A 14,640-nucleotide genomic window follows, 5' to 3' on the forward strand; every position below is an offset into this window, starting at 1 on the left:
CGCTGTGTTTTTGATTCACTCCTCCATTAGGGACATGTTGCATAACCTTTGACCTCCAGCAATGACCCTTTAAACCCGCCGGCCCCGGCCCCACCTACAGAGAGTCACTTCAGACGGTGTTTGGTAACGCGTCAGTGGAATGCAGACAAAAGTCGTTTTGCATTATACATTCACTCTTTACAATGTATTTATTGTGCTTTCAATGGCTGATATTTTATTTCACAGACAATAAATGACTGTCAAACTTGTTTTTGTTAGATGGGTTAATTCGAGCTTTGCAAATCTGTGTGGCTCGAGAAATTCTCCAACTGATGAATACATGCAGCACAAGTTCCGTAAAAAAACATTTAGGGGTGTTTTATTATTATTATTATTTGAGCATTTTTACCTTGATTGAAAGGACAGTAGGCAGACACAGAAGTTGGGGAGAGAGAGGGATGATGTGGTCCATGCAAAGGCCTTTGTGGTAGGCACTCTATCAGGTGAGCCAGTGGTGGGGGAAGGGGGGGGGGGTGTATCCATACACGGAAGTATTGATCTGTTAAAATCGCAATAATATAGTATCGTGGGGCCTCTGGTGATTCCCACCCATACCTATGAGTTTCCCTTTGGTGACATAATTTGCAACTGAAAAAATCTGATATATATCCCAATGTCATCGCTCTGCATATCACAATATGTTATAGCAATACTATTGTGATCATATAGAATCGTGGGGCCTTTGTGTCAGCCCGTAAAATCGTTATGAGGAGGAGGGGGTCGAGGGAAAAGGCAGAGCGTGTTGCAAAGGACGTGGGTGGCGTGCAAAAACACACGAAAGTAAAGTCTCCAAGTCAAAGGATCCGACGGTATAAGCTGCAACGTTGCCTCTGGGATCTACTTTGAAGGCTGCACACAGTGTGCACACACCCCCACAGTCCCTCCCTCCCTCCTGTGTGTGTGTGTGTGTGTGTGTGTGTGTGTGTGCGCGCGCGCGCGTGTGCCGATATCACAGTGCGGAGAGGTTTGAATGCAGTCGCTGCCCCATGCAGCCGCCATGCTGAGCTGAGAGCGACACAGGCAGCAAACTCCTGCACCGACTCTCCTCTCTCTCCACACCGGGACAAAGCGGATATCGCCACAGCGTGAGTAGTACCCGCATGTTTTCCTCGGGTTTTTAATGCCCAAAACGCATCGTGTCTCTTTTGCTCCCGGTAACCCGGATAAAGAAACGCTGAAACTGTATTTGTTAAAGTTAACTCTCAGCCCGTGCGTGCTCAGTCTCGCGGACTTCCAGCTCAGTTGTTGCACTTGTTCTGTAGCCTGCAAGCCAAGCCAGCCCGAGACAGATATAGGAAAATACACGTTATCATTTTTTAGGCTACAACGTATTCCGCCTGTTCGACGGTGCACTACACTCAGTCGGGAGGTAGCATTTCAAAGTCGAATTTCGGGGGAAATAACACGTTAGCGGGCGTTGTTGTTGGCTGATGGTTGCGCCCAGTTTGAACTGAGTTTACAGTCGCTGCCTGTCACCGTCGGTGCTGCTGCCGCCGCCGCTCGTGCGAAAATAAACTCGCGAATAGTTTGCATGTCGTGCTCGCGCAAACTTTTTTTTTTAGGCATTAAAAACCACTCCGCGCGCGCTCCGCTCTCTACATGCCAGTCTGACACTCGGAGGTCATTCAGGGGTTTCTAGTCTTGGCATGCATAAATCAACGGTGCTCTTTCATGGCAACAACAAAAGAGCTTTATTGGAACGAGCGAAGAGCATATCTACGTAAACCACAGTTTATATGGGGCTTGTTTACAGCCATCAAACTGCGTGCATGGATGGCCGCTGCATGCTGCTGCAGCATCACCACCACCTTACGAGTTCACCCAGGAGATTTGAAGGCCCTACGTTCTGATGCGGCTCTGCTTGTTTTTGGTAAATACTTTGTGCACAGTAGTACACTGCGAAATGACTGTCATTTAGATTTAAATGCCCAGTTTCAGTAAACTTGTAGCAGCTAGTCTAGCTGAAGCGTGCTAAGTAAGAGAAGAGTGCTGCTGCAGCTGGAGCTCATCAGTGCACGGCCATAAAGCCTTCACCTGCCTGCTTGTCTAGTCTCTGAGTTAAGTCTGAGTGGGTCACAGGCCTGTGGGTGGGTTGGCAGCGGCAGTAAGAATAAGTTATGGGAGGAGATTCTTTCTGTCACCCTGCCCTCTGACCTGGCGCAAGTCCTGCATATATAGGCTCTCTGCCAGGTCAAGATATGTTCTGTCTATTCAAACTACACACACACACACACACACACACACACACACACACACACACACACACACACACACACACACACACACACTTTTGAAGTGAAGTTTGCTTACAAGGTTTGGTGTTATAGTGTAGACTAGACGAAGACTGTTCTCAACTAAGGTTTGTCTTGCAAACACTGCGGATTGAGTGAAATGACAGAACTTTGCGTGTGGATGCGTCATGGTGCTGCGTGTTCGGAAAACATGTCTAAACGTATGAAATGCACACTGCACACAGATGAATGAAGGATGTCCGCTCAAGGCTAAATTCACCGTAGTATACAGGCTTAGTTTCTCTTGCATAAGTAGGCTGGAATTCGGGACTATTGCCAGCTATTCAGGGTTTTCACTATAGCTGTTTTGCCTAAATCCATTTTCCAGCTTCATTAGTGACATTAACCCCTCCCCTCCCAGTGTTTCCCCCCATGCTCATTGGCTAACGGGCTTCCAGCACATCCAGCCCTTTTTTTCCCTTGCGGCCTCAATAAGTGATTATTCTGCCTCATCAAATTAGATTCCACAGGTCTTTAGCGGGGTCATATAAGGCATGTGCCAGCCAGCCAGCCACCCGGATCTTGTCAATACGACGCTGGCGCTGGCTGGGCTCGGGTCGGACCCGGGCCATGCCAGACCAGAGCAGTGTCAGCCAGACCCTCGGGGGCGGGGGAGGGAGGGGGGGGGGTGCGCTTGGAGCCGGCCAGGACAGGATATTACTGTTTGATCATTCACCAGCAGCAGACAAATCATTAAACCACTGGCTGCGTGCCGCCCAGCGCTTTAGGTAGGCTATCAGTCTGTCACACTGACTTTCCCTCAGGCCACACTTTGTGTTTGTAGTGTACAGTGAGCTGCTTGTTGCTCTGCTGCTTTTTCTCTCGTCAGTCCTCATGCTAACGTATAGGCTAAGTGTATTGGAATGCTTGTTTTGGTATGTTGTGTTTTTGGTGTGGTACCATGTGATGGAAGTTTGATTTCGATACCTGTTGGTTGTGAAAATATGAGCATAATTGTATTTCAGTCACGAGAGACTTGTAGGAAGGATTAATCAACTTTATTGAACAAATAATGACGTTGGTGGTGATCAGGGGAGGGGGTGGGGCGAGACAACTGCTCCAGTGATGATGAGCAGCAGCTGAGGATGATGGCACAAAAATGTGAGTAATGACGTAATAGCAAGGGCTCTATACCACCACCACCGCTTAGGTGATTGGCTCAGCAGATCAGGAGAGACAGATGTCCTTAGCTGATTGGATATTGGGAAATGGAGAAGGGGCAGTTGTGATGTCACTAGTGATGTCACTCGAGCAATTGTGATGTCATCAGTGATGTCACTCGAGCAATTGTGATGTCATCAGTGATGTCACTAAGGAGGTACACACTCATGGGGTGCACTATGATGTAGGGATGCACCGATCGATCGGCACGTGACCGGAAATGGCCGATTTTCACGTGATCGGCCTCGATCGGTGATCTGTTCCGGTCACTCTAAATAGCCGATTCTGTGAGCCGATTTTCACATGACGTGCGCGCACCCCAAAGCACCGAGACAGGCACCCAGCCACCACACCACACACGCCAGCATACCTTCCTCGTTGTGGATTTTTTTTCACCGTCAGTGAAGTAGACAAAGCTCGCAGTTTGTCACACATGCAAGTCGAAAATAAGCCGTGGAGACAGAGATGCGGCCGAGTCCCGCTCGGCTGGAGTCCAGTCAGAGCGGCTCGCTTCACCTCACTGGCCCCTCTCTCTCTGCTCTCTCTCCCCGGGAAGCGGTGCTCCAGCAACCCGCCACCGCGCACAGCCGGCTTGGCGAGGTGAACGCGAGCATTGTGTCCAGTATGATAACCATTCCCCGACCTGCTTTTCCATTCCACATCAGCGCTGCTGCCTCAGCCTGTCAAGTCATGTTGTAACGTGACGTGGATACAGGAGAGACTATTTGTTTCGTATTGCAAATAGAACGACATGAGAACGACGGACATAATAATAAAAATGCATCGGACTCACAAGTGTGCAACGTTTTCTGTGCGTGACGATATTTTTTCGGATGGCAGATAAAAATACGCATACCAAACTTCGGACTGTGTGTAAACTCCGCCTGATATTCAGACTGAAGATCGTTACTGTAACTCATAAACTCATTTCCCCTCTACTCAAGAGGACTGGTCTGGAGCCAGTCTATAAACTCCTTGTCCATGGATCCTTTTGATGTTCTGTTGCACCTGTTTTCTTTTGGAAAAGTAAATGCATGATAGCTGTGGGATATAGGCTATTGGATTTAATTTAATTTTTGTATTCATTGTATTTGCACAAAAAAGCTCTGTCCAGTAGCCTAACCTGGAACACTTTTATTTTGAGTGTTTGAGTGAGAAGGTCCTACTTCATGCAAATGATAAGAATTGTTTATTTGTTTATTTGGATCCCCATTAGATGTAAGAATTGTTCTATGAATCTTAATTTTTAAACAAAGTTACAAAAACGTTTGTGTAAGCTGTCAATTGTTGTTTTTAGAAAAAAAAATCGGAATCGGCAAAAATCGGTATCGGCAAGTCAGACTATTCAAAAATCGGAAATCGGAATCGGCCAAGAAAATGGCAATCGGTGCATCCCTACTATGATGTAGAAGTTAGTCTTCGTGACTGAAATTTAGTCAAAGACCACACATGAGACACGCCTCCCAAAATATGATACTGGTAATTATTTCCTTGTTCCTTTGTGTGATAGCCCTACTCCTCAATGGTTTAATTGTAAATATCTTAATTTTACTTTATGCAAGGGCTTTTTAATTGGCTATATTCCTCAGTTGTTCCCACTACTGTGTCAAGATTTCACCCACAGGCCTACAGCTGCATAATGGTAAGAATAACAAATGGAGGGCTTGGAGCCAAAGGGGTGTGTGCGAATATAGAGTATTATATATCAATTTAAAGGTCTGCAATCTTTTCAGTGCCAAAAGGACACAACTGAAATCATGACCCATACGTTTTAATTAAACAAAAACTGAAAGCCATAACTGTAAACGTAGGGTTTTGTTTGCCACGAAAAGGCATAACTACTGCACTTACACCCTTTTGACACCTAGCAAAACGCCACTTTTGACACTACACTGAACAAGCAGTGTGGTTAGAGCATTCTAACAGCGTTTAGGTCAACTCAAAAATGCATGTTGACTTGACGTAAGTAATACTAGCATGACAGCGTGATCACGTATCATTTTTAGTATTCATATACCTATTAATTAATATTCTAGGTCAGTGGTTCTCAACCTTTTTTTGGATTCTGTACCCCCTTTCCCTGATTTCTAAATCCAAGTACCGTTTTATTTACCTGCTTTTTATGGGGGAAAGGGGGGGGGGGGGGGGGGCTTGTACATGTTTGTTTCCTGGGATTTCCCATTTTATGAAAGCTATTTTGTCTATTTTTATTGTTTGCACATGTGTGTCTGTATTTGATTTGTTTGAGTTATTAGTGGAGGAACTTGTCAGCGGTTTGCATGGGCTAAATTGAATTACACAGAGCGGTCTTGCTTGTTTATGATAACAATACTTGAGCACGCAAACAAGTCTTTAGAGGGCTGTGTTTTTGTTTTGTTTTGATCAATAATCAATTCAAAACGGGTGGGAAAGGAAATTCTCAGGAACTGCTCTACTGAAAAGGAGCTTTGTTTGAATTTGAACTTTGTGCAGAAATGGCACTTGTTGTTTTGGATGTCAGGGAGGATTTGCTTGGTTGGATGCCTTGTTTTGGTCTCGAACCGGCCTGGCTGTTGGTCACATTTCTCTGGAGTAACGTAAACGTTGGAGTGTTGAAATTAGTCCTTACTGAAGCTTATCCAGTGCTGCATAGCATACGGGACAACACATTAGCACATAGATTGTGAATGTGTCTTCCTGTTTGGGTCCAAGGGCATTTATTTCATCACCTCAAAGGAGATGCCCATTTTTAAAGACATGACGCTTTCCACAGGCTTACAGTGACAGTGAGTGACTGTCAAGGTAATTTAATAAAGCTAATGCATTTGAGGGTGACTGTTCATGAGCCTCCAGAGCAGTGTAGGCATTTAGCCAGGGGCAAGGGCAAATATGCCCCAAGAAATCTCAGAATGCCCCCCCAAAAAACATGATCAAGGGGCAAAAGTTGCCCCCAAGATTTTGACAATTGTATTCACACTGCGCTTTAGCAACTTTATGCACTAATTACTATTTTTAAAGTGCACCCAAAATTTCGTAAATGCCCCAATTTGTTTCGACTGGGGGTAAAAGCTGCCTCCAAAATATAGTTAAAATGTCCTACGATACTCCTCCAGAGGCTTTTCTTCACTTGCACTACCCAACTCATCCCCTGGCCTCTGCACAGTGTTAAGGTCCTTACACACCGAGCACGTTTTTTTCGTGCGATTAATTCGCACGTCAATAATATTTTCTGAACCTATATCAGTCAATGCAACCGTGCATACCAACGGCAAAGTTTCGCTGAGCATTATTGCGGTGTTTATTTTTTCGAACCACGGTCGATTTTTCAGAAATTCGCTTCCGACGTGTACACATCTGTGGCTGTGATTGACAGGTGGGTCAAAACTCGCATCGCAATTTCGTGCCGTATATTCGCATCGCTCTTGATGGGTAAGGACCTTTAGTCATTAGAACAGGCAGCTGTTTGGATAGGAAAGGCAGGAATATTATCTGCAAATGGCCTGAGGGTGTCTGTCTGATCAGTAGCACCACTTACCTCATGCTGTGGAAGTGGAATGTGCTATGTCTTTGACACACACACACACACACACACACACACACACACACACACACACACAATAACAACAAGCAAACACACACACACAAGACTTATTGTTCCCCGTACTCATCATTAGCAGTGTGGAGCCGTCAGTTAGCGTCTGTGGCCTGTAGGTGTGTCCCGCTCCGTCTGCACTAGTCGGCCATGTCGGCGGCTTGCCGTGGCGTTTCCAGCCCGCCGTTGATGCTGAGAGAAATCAAAGCACTCTGATTGGCTGCTGAGAGAAATCAAAGCACTCTGATTGGCTGCACAGCAGCTTAGAAGTGCAGAAGAAGACAACACATTCTTCTCATCTTTCAACGTCATCTCATCTGATCGTTCCAATACACACATATTTTCACAACGACGTGGCCCTCGAGGGGAAAAGCCCCTTGAGCCTGTTTTCCTTAGTTTTCTTCCTCCGCCTCTTCTTTTCTTCTTCCACAAGCAAAAGACCACGGGCTGACCTCGTCACGTCGCTGCTATTTACAACTTTAGTAGCTATTACAAAACCATCTTAAGTCATGGTGAGTGAGAGCGGTGTGAAAATAGTAGGCAAACCCTGCTTTGTTTCACGCATATATCATAAAAGTTTGTATATCCGCAGTCCCAGGTCTCGCGTAGGTGTACAGTACACTACAGTACGTGCTAGTTGACCGTCGTCGGCTGTAGTCTTTTGCGGTGTATTCAAGTGCAACTTTTTGGCCTCCGACACAGGCGACGTGAGGCGACGCAACAGTCTGCTTTCATTGCCACTAGTTCTGTGAGGCCAGTTTGGTGTGTCTGGTTGGTATAGGGCAATATGATTCAAACGCAGACAGAATCATAGAATTTGGTAATGAAAATGGAATTGACTGTAAAACATGGATTATTGCAGATTTTTCCATTTTGGACATAATTGTTAAAAAAACATGCCTAATTGTAGTAACCTGGCTATTTCGTAATTGTAAAATAGGCCTAGAGAGATTGGGTTTGAGGTGTTTTGAGAGGGGGGTCGGTCTTGCGTGGGACCCTTACTACAACATCGGCACACAAATTGGTTGTCACTTTGTCAATGGCCAAGTAAAAAAAAAAAATCAACTGTAACCCCTAAATTCAGATGAAAAAAACTGAATTTGGGGAAAAATAAAACAGATTTCACGACATGGCTCTGGTCTAATTCAGAATCAAATCCTCCCCTATTCCTGCAGGCTGAAAGATGGGATATGAGATAGACATGACAACAACAATGGTGACTTTCAACACGAGTCTATTAGAAAGGCTGATGTTGGGGAGCGAGGCGGGGCAGCTGATATATGACTTATAGCGACCCCATTGTTTTTCATCTGCAGGAGTTGTTCAGTTGCCCCGGGGGGGTGCAGGAGGCCAGGGGCCAGGCTGGGGCGCTGTGCTGTGAGATGTTGAGGTGTGCTATGCTGACAATGAAACGGACATCTGGGGACGACCCCCTCTTTGAAACACACACACACACACACACACACACACACACACACACACACACACACACACACACACACACACACACATACACACACACACACACACACACACACACACACACACACACACACACACACACACACACACACACACTCCCCCACCCCCCCTCCCCTGCCACACCCTGCACCCCCAGGCAGGAATAATTTCCTATTGGCCAACCGGCAGCATCTGGCTGCATATCATATGAGCCTCAGACAGACAGTGGCATATGTAGACACTTTGATGTGCGTGTGTGTTTTGTTAGGCATGCACAAATCAATTGCTACATTCCAGACTAGGATCTCTCTGCGATATTGTCTCATCATTGAATGGTTTGGCACAGAAGATAAGATGGATATTGAATGTTGGGCTTGGTTTCCTGTTTTTCTCATGTGTTTGGTAGCAATAACGGGCCATTATCATGTCCATTTGTGTGTTTTCGGAAATGTTTTTAAAGAAATACTTAAATGGGGTTTATTCGGTTTCCCAATAGGATGTATAGACCAGTGGTTCCAAAATTTGGCCTCTAGAGCAGACCTGGGCAAAAGGCGGCCCGCGGGCCACATGCGGCCCGCGAGCGCCCCCTGTGCGGCCCGCGCTGGAATTGAAAAAAAAAAAAAAAAAATTTTTTTTTTTACAGTGCACCTGAATGCAACATGCAAGGTACCCGCTGAATAAGTGTCCAAATGTTCATGTCATTCTGGCCAATACTCCACTTCTGTTATAACATTTCAGTCTGGTATGGAATATCTTTCAATAATCTTTATGACTAAAAGGCTAAAAGTAATCTCATGTGTAAGAAATGACTGTTCTACTTTGAAGTAAAAATGGAAATAATTAACTTGTTGGTTTTGGATTTATTTAGCTTCAAGAGTGCATTTTTGTTTGTGTGACCCTCAACACAGGCTTTGAGAATCCCGGGCCACTTACTGATACTTATGCTTAAATTAACACACTCATATTCTGGTTTATTTAAAGAAAAACATTTTGGCTAGTGGAAATTCTAATTGGCTGGTAACTATAAAATATAGCAGCCATATTGGCAGGTGGTCAAAAAAGTTAATGACATAGGAGTGAGTGAGAAAAGGATCAAATATTGGTGTTTAAGACTGAATAATGACATCACAACTGTTAATTTAAAATGAGGTATTCCTCTAAACCTGACTTCAAATGCCCCCCAAAAATTTGCGCCGGCGCCGTTCGGCCCCCAACGCTCAGCAAAATCTGGCGCTCTGGTAGCGAGGACATTTTTTTGTGGTCCTCTCTATCATCAAAGTTCCTGGGTTACGGCATGACAATATTTGTTCGGCCCCCAGCAACAATCTGGGTTTCTCATGTGGCCCCCCATGAAAAATAATTGCCCACCCCTGCTCTAGAGGCTCATGTCATGAACGGTCGGTCACCTTAAAATCCATTAGGCTTTATTAAATTACCTGACAGTCAGTCACTGTAATCCCAAAGTGCCTCGGGATTTTGTGACAAGCATACATTATTATTATTGCAAAATATTGCCTAAAACTATACAAGAAGTTATGAGTGAATTTTAAATTGTATGACCTATCTGGTTTAAATGGGTGTGTTGCTAATCTTAATTGCCACTTGATCATTGGTGCATTTAAACATGTGGGTGGTTAAGGGGGATGGGATCGGTGGTCCAGAGAGATTCAAAGAGAAAAGGAATCCATTTAATTGATTCAAAGCTAATTGAATTAGCTTTGAATGTAGCCTAAAGGTAAGGAGATATTAATCAAAATGATGTGAATGTGAGCTGATATGAGATCTCATCTCGCCCACATCAAACAAGACAAAGATGAAGGTGTTTTTTCTTGTCTGACCTACTGTATTAGGCTTTAGGCCAGTGATACTCAACTTGTGGCCCGTGGGCCGCAAGTTGAGTATCACTGCTTTAGTCTTCCTTCTATTTAATTTCACTTCAGCAGCACTGGCCCAAAATGATGACACTCGGTAATAGGCCTCACGATTTGATTCGATTACGATTCATCTGTCAACGATTAGATTCGATGCATCGTGACACGTCCGCATCGCGAGCGATGCATCGATTAAACGATTAATTTTGACACCCCCTACTGGCCATGCTCCAAAAGAAAGAGCCACATCTGCATCACTCCTCGTCAGAGGATATATTAATACTTGAGTTGGGGTGTCAGTAAAAGCTTTCATGGACTGGCTATAGCTTGTATGGGATCAATAGGAAAAATTGACGTTTATCTTTATGAAAGTATTTGAAGTGGAGAATTCCTGCAGAACCAGCTAAGAGCGATATCCCAGCGAGTTGTGTAAAGCTTAGTGAGGCGTTGCTGCAGTGCTATTGACAGCTTTGCTTGATGTTTTGAAAAGGTTCCCAGTCAGTCTGTCGTGGCCTGGCTGAGAGCAGGCAGCTAGCCTACACACACACACACACACACACACACACACACACACACACACACACACACACACACACACACACACACACACACACACACACACAGTCAGACTGTCGTGGCCTGGCTGAGAGCAGGCAGCTAGCCTACATACATACAGTACATTCTGTTACTGCGCGCGCAGGCTATTACTGCCATCTGACACAGCTCAATGGAGAGACCAGACCATGCTCTCTCTCCTGCTGGATTAAAACTTCAGTGCTTACATTATTACTCCACGTGGCTTATTTGGATGGGTATTTATTTTGCAGTGATGATGTCACAAGATGAAAATATATCTTATTATGAGAGATCTTTCATTATACACTGTTGAATTATTCATCAGCTTGTCCCTCCCTTTACCTCTTATCAGTTAGTTGTTGTTGATGCTCACTGTTTGATTTGTTTAGCGTTTGCATAGTGAGAGAAAGAAACCGCCACTTAATCACAACATCAACAACAATGCATTGCCCCGAGGATGCAAACTGTCCTTAGTGTCACACACACACACACACACACACACACACACACACACACACACACACACACACACACACACCGACATCACCTAGGGCTGAATACAGTGCTGAGAAAGGGCTGCAGCTGGACCTCCAGTCTCCATTCACCTCCCTGAAAGGAGAGCACCACGTCCCTGTAACAATAGACACACTCTCAACACAGACACACAACCCTAACCTCCACCTCCACGGCTCCACCCCTCCCCCCTCTCCTCACGCCCCCACCTCCTCCACCCACCCGATTCCCCCTCCCCCTCCTCAGGAATTGTGTGCATTGATGCTATCCAGAGGCGCGATCCCAGCGCTCTCCACTGGCGAGTTGGACTGCTGTGACAGGGGAACGGCAATATAGCCTTTTTGTGGTATATATATATATATATATATATATACATATCCACTATTTTCTCCGATGGACATGGAGAGACGAGCCATCTGTCACTGACGGTGATGATCGTCAAAACGGTGCTGTGATGCAAGCGGTGTCTCCCACCGTCTCAGCTTCTTTGGCTGCCTTCTGAAGCTGTGATTGGTTCTTGTGCTGCTGAGAGGCAGTGGGAGACAGGAGGGAGAGAGGGAGAGAGAGAGAGGCAGCATGAACGGGGACGAGGGAGCGAGGAGATGACAAGTCTAGTCATGGTGGAGGAGGAGGATCATGCTCTATCATTTGTGTCATGGAAAGCGGTGGTGGTGGCTTTGCCAGTGATGACACCACTGTGTCTGTGATTGGGCTTGGGTTGGAAGAGTGGAGCTTCGCCAACGGTCTTCTTCTCTCTCTCTCAACCTGGAGGAGCTTCTCAGACTATGGTAAGATGATTCACGTAGCGCACAGCTTGTGTCTGTGGCTGGATGATAGTAGTAACCCACGATGAGTTGAATGGACTTGGGTGGCAGCGCACCATATGTCAACAGCTATTGCTTTGCCGACAGTTAGATGTTGACGCTGTGCGGTGGAGAGCTTCACGCCTCATGTTGTGATGCTATTTTTACCCAAATCTCCGTCTGGATGTTGAATAATTCAGTGTTTCTGATGGATGGCAGAATGCCATGATGGTGCCTGAGTGAGTTGGGCTGCTGCACGCCGGTGCTTTATGTGTTGAAATAGCCAACCCACACGACACCATTGCACAATTATGTTTAGTTGCTTATTGCTATGGAAATATTGTCATGTTTGAAGAAGAGAGACACTATTTTTTTCCCCAATGAAAATGCCAATAAATGTTTTGAGGTTGTTTACAGTAAGCTGAAATAGTCTCTTGGCTTGGCTGGCTGTTCCCAGTAGCTTTAAATCTGCTACTACTGTGTACTGTACTGTGTACTGTACTGTCTGCTGTACTTGTAAATCTGAGGGGAATCAGTACTCTCTGTGTGGACATTGGGATTTCCCCGACATGCTGTCGGTTGTTTATGTTGTCATTAACCGGGCATTGAAACATTAGGAGAAGGACACTCGCCTCCTTTGTTTCTTGGCACCAGACTCGAGTAGTAGATCAAAGCTAGACGACATGATTTCAAGTGCTATGGTGGCCGCACTTCAAAGGACCTGCTTCTGTTCTTGTGCCTCTGAAGCCCTGGTCAAGACTACAGGACTGTTGAAGTCTTGCGAATGCGACGTGTCCACTGTCCAGGTCACTTCAGTTCAGAGTAAAGTCTCTCGCCGTCTGGTCAGGAAGCTGTTCACACGCTGGCAGACGGGACAACGGTGGGCGTCAGGCGTGAAGGCGAGAGACACGATGACGACAATAACGTTGGCGAGGAATCTTCGTGCTAGTGTTAGCGAGTTCTCTTGTTTATTTCCTTTCATTCTTCCCTCTGTATCTAACCTCCCATTGGCTGCTGCCGGTGTCACTCACGCCCTTGATTTCAGTTTTCACTACCACTACTTCACACTACACGAGCCCAAGCAGACTCGGCCCGACAAAATAAATCAAACATTTTCACAAAATTGGGTTGGGCCAAACAGAAAGTCAGGAGTCTTGAGAGACTGTTCACACTAAAGTATAGTCTGTGTGCCATGCTGCCATCAAACGCCGGGTCCGAGTGGCAATCCCAATCTCGACTAGCTTTGATTTAAATAGCTGTTAAAATCGTCTAGTGTGACCTTAGCTTTAGCAGGGTCCTCCTAACCCTAGCAGAGGCAGAAGCAACTCAATCTTGTGTTTCATGTAGCATTTTTAATCTCAAACTCCAGGCCTCTCAATGGGGTTTGACTTGAGATATCACCTCCACCTCCTGTTCAGTGGATAAAATATTTGTTCTGATTATTGAGCATCCACGTATCATCGGTGTTGTGAGGGGGAGGAGGAGGTTGAGTTTGGCTAAGGCGCTCCTCACTCTGTATTCTTTTCCATAAGGAAATAAACACTAAACACATCATCACCACAACGCAAGCGGCAGCATGGGATGTTCTTTCATACGAAGCACTTTTCCTGTTCAATCACTGTTATGACTGTATGACCACATCGTGCAAAAGCATGGAATCTTCTGCATATTTCAACCATTCCGTTACAGCTGTTACGTAAGGAGAGATGGCTTTTGGAAACGTACTTTCTGTGCTTCTTGATAGAAAGAAAGACTGTCTGTCTTCACCATCATCCCTCACTTATTCTGGGGTAGCCTGCCTTTTGCTCCGATGACGAAGAAGGAAGTTTGGCACAGACCTACGTGCTCAATATGGTCTTTACTGTGTCATTTTATAAGCCAATTCAGAAAATGTCTTAAAGCCTCTCAGGGCGGTGATGATGATGATGATGATGATGATGATGACAGTTGTTTTCCTCAGTGAATAAATACATCCCCATAAACATACTGCTGTTGACCAGAGGAAATGGAACTAAATTGATTAGTGGAGATACTTGGCTGTACAAAGATGTCTGTTTCTTTACTGGGTACAGACAGAGACGGAAGGCAAATGTTTAATGAGCAGCTATCACACACAGGAGCGAGAGAGACACGATATATCGGCAATCATATCGGTATCGGCCGATGTTGGTCTTCTCTTTTTTTTTTAACATATCGGCATCGGTCCGATGTTGCAATGTTAATATCAGTTATCGATATCAGCCAAATGTTTCACATTTAGAGGTAAATCTATGACTTTTCCAAATGTTTTGGAAATAAAGAAATGCATTACTTTTTCAAATTCAGTGTTTACGCGTTATTCAGTATATACAAAA

At 45.3% G+C, this 14,640-nt stretch overlaps 1 protein-coding gene across 4 annotated transcripts in view; it reads left to right on the forward strand.

Annotated features, from left to right (window-relative positions):
• Positions 1–1,004: 1,004 nt before the first annotated feature.
• The window catches only part of sema4d (sema domain, immunoglobulin domain (Ig), transmembrane domain (TM) and short cytoplasmic domain, (semaphorin) 4D), a 76,421-nt gene continuing 62,785 nt past the window's right edge, over positions 1,005–14,640 (forward strand). For 3 of the 4 annotated variants that reach the window (XM_083657708.1, XM_083657705.1, XM_083657707.1), the window contains exon 1: positions 1,005–1,124. The gene's annotated coding sequence lies outside the window, so the exon portion shown is untranslated. Of the gene's footprint in view, positions 1,125–12,247; positions 12,272–14,640 lie in introns of those variants that run through there. The other variant, XM_083657706.1, reaches the window with a different exon arrangement.

Source organism: Poromitra crassiceps (assembly GCF_964638095.1).
Source record: "Poromitra crassiceps genome assembly, chromosome: 21".
NCBI lineage: Eukaryota > Metazoa > Chordata > Actinopteri > Beryciformes > Melamphaidae > Poromitra > Poromitra crassiceps.